Genomic DNA, 4,487 nt, shown 5'->3' with positions numbered 1-4,487 from the left:
TGGTTGTGGTAGTTTAATCACTAAGTCGTGTCCGACTCTTGGAACCCCAGGGACTGTAGCCTGCCAGGCTCCTCTGCCCATGGGATTCTCCAGGCAAGAATCCTGAAGTAGGTTGCCATGTCCTTCTCCAGGGGATCTTCCCAACCCAGGGATCAAACCCAGGTTTCCTGCATTGCAGGCAGATACTTTACTGACTGAGCTATGAGGGAAGCCCCTGATTGAGGCATAGACTTGAGTGATGTTGAATGCTTTCTCTTGGAAATGAACTGAGATCATTCTGTCATTTTTGAGGTTGCTCTCCCGTACTGCATTTCAGACTCTTTTGTTAAGTATGAGGGTTACTTCATTTCTTCTAATTGCCCACAGTAATAGATATAATGATCATCTGAATTAAATTTGCCCATTCCTGTCCATTTCAGTTCACTGATTGCTAAAATGTTGATGTGCAGTCTTGTCATCTCCTGTTTGACCACGTCCAATTTCCTTGATTCATGGACCTAACATTCCAGGTTCCTATACGATATTGTTATTACAGCACTGGACTTTACTTTCATCATCAGACACATCCACAACTGAGCATTGTTTCCCCTTTCACCAGCTGCTTCATTCTTTCTGGAGCTATTAATAATTGCCCTCTACTCTTCCCCAGTAGCATATTGGACACCTCTCGACCTGGGAGGCTCATCTTCTGGTGTCGTATCTTTTTGCCTTTTCATACCATCCCTGGGGTTCTCCAGGCAAGAAAAATGGAGTGGTTTGCTATTTCCTCCCTAAGTGGACCATGTTTTGTTGGAACTATTCATTATGACCCTTCTGTCTTAGGTGACCATGAATGGCATGACTTGTAGCCTCATTGAGTTATGCAAGCCCCTTTGCCACAACAAGGCTGTGATCCATGAAGGGGTCTATTCCCTTACCCTGAGATTTTGTCTTCACAGCATTTATTGGTAGTATTATATGCTCATATGTATTTATGTGCATTGTTGATTACCCCTATCATGCTGTAAGTTCTGTGAGAATAGAACCTGTGTTCGACCTATTCCTTGCAGTATCCCCAGTGCTTACTCCTGCACTGGACACATAATTGATACACAGTAAATAGGTGTGGAATGAATGAAAGATTGAAAAGTTACTTATGTTCCTATGTCCCACAGTGCTCTTGCCCATATGCAGTCATTATCACCTTGTGGAAAAAGAGTGGCCTGTCCTCTCAGTAAACAAAGGACATTGCAGCCATTAAGCCATCAGCCATGGCAGCCACCCTGACGGTGCACACTGAGGGGATTCAGGTGGAGAGAAATAGGGTACTGGCCCTAGGGAGTTAAGGTGCATATCCAAGAGACCACACTGTTGCTTCCTCCCATACATAGAAAAGTTCGACGTTCATTTATTTGGGATGTGTGTTTTTCCTCAATTAACAGTCATCTTTTGATGTTCAAGATTTTGTTGTTGTTGTTGCAAAAATTCGTATGTATTCTGGCTGTCCCCTTACCTCTTCAGAGCAGTCCCTCAGAGTGATGTGAGGGGTCTTTTTTTTGGCTTAAGTCTTCAGAAAGTCCAAGGAATAGAACATCATTCTCAACTTTTAGGTTGTGCATTTTTTTCAGTGGAAACCCCCTATGCAAATAACTCCCAGATTTCTATTTCTAGGCATGTGTTCCAGACTTACAACTCCACCTTCCTAGGGGACATCTTCAGAGAGCTGTCCCACTGCCACCTCCAGGTCAACATGGCCCAAACCATCCTGATCAGCTTCTGCTCATGACCTGGGACATTTAACTTCCAATCCTTTTCACCCCCTCTTCCTCAGCCCTCATGTTCTATCAGCAGCAGCAGGGGCTGAAATCATGCTTGCATGGATCTCATTTCTGTCCCTGCCTTTTAACAATTTCCTCTCGCTCCCTTGAGGAGCATTCGTCTCGGTGTAACCTGCTCACAGAGGTCGACGGAATCTCCAGGGTCTCTGAGTCCAGTCTACTGCCAGGGCCCAAGTCCTTTTTCTAACCTTTGTGGCAGCTGGTCATGCTGTGAGGTCCTGCTTTGCAGGGATTAAATCTGATAGATAGAGTGCCTGAAGAACTATGGACAGAGGTTCGTGACATTGTACAGGAGGCAGTGATCAAGACCATCCCAAGAAAAAGAAATGCAAAAAGGCAAAATGGTTGTCTGAGGAGGCCTTACAAATAGCTGAGAAGAGAAGAAGAGAAGTGAAAGGCAAAGGAGAAAAGGAAAGATATATCCATTTGAATGCAGAGTTCCAAAGAATAGCAAGGATAGATAAGAAAGCCTTCCTCAGTGATCAATGGAAAGAAAGAAAGGAAAACAATAGAATGGGAAAGAGTAGAGATCTCTTCAAGAAAATTAGAGATACCAAGGGAACATTTCATGCGATATGGGCACAATAAAGGACAGAAATGGTATGGACCTAATGAAGCAGAAGATATTAAGAAGAAGTGGCAAGAATACACAGAAGAACTATACAAAAAAAGATCTTAATGACCCAGATAATGACAATGGTGTGATCACTCACCTAGAGCCACACATCCTGGAATGTGAAGTCAAGTGGGCCTTGGAAAGCATCACTACGAACAAAGCTAGTGGAGGTGAAGGAATTCCAGTTGAGCTGTTTCAAATCGTAAAAGATGATGCTGTGAAAGTGCTGCACTCAATATGCCAGCAAATTTGGAAAACTCAGCAGTGGCCACAGGACTGGAAAAGGTCAGTTTTAATTCCAATCCCAAAGAAAGGCAATGCCAAAGAATGCTCAAACTATTGCACAATTGTACTCATCTCACACGCTAGCAAAGTAATGCTTAAAATTCTCCAAGCCAGGCTTCAACAGTACATGAACTGAGAACTTTGAGATGTTCAAGCTAGATTTAGAAAAGACAGAGGAACCAGAAATCGAATTGCCAACATGCACTGGATCATCAAAAAAGCAAGGAAATTCCAGAAAACCATTTACTTCCGCTTTATTGACTATGCCAAAGCCTTTGTGTGGATCACAACAAACTGTGGAAAATTCTTAAAGAGATGGAAATATCAGACCACCTGACCTGTCTCCTGAAAATCCTGTATGCAGGTCTGGAAGTGACAGAATTGGACATGGAACAACAGACTGGTTCCAAATCAGGAAAGGAGTATGTCAAGGCTGTATATTATCACCCTGCTTATTTGACTTCTATGCAGCGTACATCATGAGGAATGCTGGGCTGGATGAAGCATAAGCTGGAATCAAGATTGCTGGGAGATGCCACCTTCATCTGGCTCCCAAGCAGTTGTGGTTCCCCACAGAGAGGTGAGGGGGGTGCAGGTGGGTGGTTGTCTGAGACCCCCCCATCAGTGCAGGCCTGCCCTCTCCACATTCCTGCAGGGCAGGGTAGAGACACAGGCCCCAGCCCCCTGCCCTCACCCCCTGTCATCTGCCCCTTTGGGAATTCAAGACCAAATACCACTTCTGTCTGTTCCCACCCACCCCCACACAGGCACAAAACTAGCTCTTGCCAGTGTCTTCAGCTTCAGATGTTATGAATTACGGCTCCACTCAGCACCTCACTGACTGCTGTGTTCAAGCTGTTTCCACCTTCTCCTGAGCTCATTAGGGCATCAGATCCATTGGTAGAGAACCAACAGCTCCCAGAAGGAAAAGAACCTCAACTTCAAATTTTAAACCTTCTATGACCCATATGGTGGTGGTTTGGTGGTTTAGTTGCTAAGTCATGTCTGACTCTTGTGACCCCCATGGACTGTAGCCTGCCAGGCTCCTCTGTCCATGGGATTCTCCAGGCAAGAATCCTGGAGTGGGTTGCCATGTCCTTCTTCTGATAACGCATTTGCCCCAGTCCTGATGTAACTTGAGCAAGGAGAAGCAGGGGTCCCTCGTCATAGCTCAGAGTAACTCACTACATCGGTTGGTGTTTCTTTGTTTCCACACTGTCGCACAGAGAAAATCATGGGGTCACCCTGCCTTCCCCCGAATCCAGCAGAGGCATAGACCAGTTGAGCTCCTGCTTTTACCCATAAAGTCTGGGGCCGTTTTGAAGTTAGCACCATGGTCATGATTTGCGCTGTGGGTTCTTATCATAAAGACTTTATGTTTTAGGGGAAATTGGGCTTCTGTGCTCAGAGTCTGCTGGGCTGGTTTTGTGTCATGTCTGAGGTACTGTCTGCAGGTGTCCATGTAGGGACGATGGTGCAGGCTCAATAGCAGTGATTTTTGGGGGGTGTTCTGGCCCCAGGCCCTCTGTGTGCAGCTATCCCCCATGGTCCCCAACCTCTGGAGGTCACCTTTTCCCACTCCGCCTAGCCCACCACCCTCAGTGGCCTGCAACTTGGCCACACCAGTGGCATCTCAGCAGAGTTGATGGGCGTTTGGTGGGGACCCTGATGGGCAGTGGCCTGGGAGATGCAGCTCCATGGACACAGCTGGCATTGGCTTCTCGGGAGGGAGGCAGATGGGAGAAAAAGCAGAGGATGTGATTCTAATG

The sequence above is a fragment of the Bos javanicus genome, chromosome X (genome assembly GCF_032452875.1).
Source record: "Bos javanicus breed banteng chromosome X, ARS-OSU_banteng_1.0, whole genome shotgun sequence".
Taxonomy (NCBI): domain Eukaryota; kingdom Metazoa; phylum Chordata; class Mammalia; order Artiodactyla; family Bovidae; genus Bos; species Bos javanicus.
The sequence above is the reverse complement of the archived record's forward strand: the minus strand, read 5'-3'. Positions refer to the sequence as shown.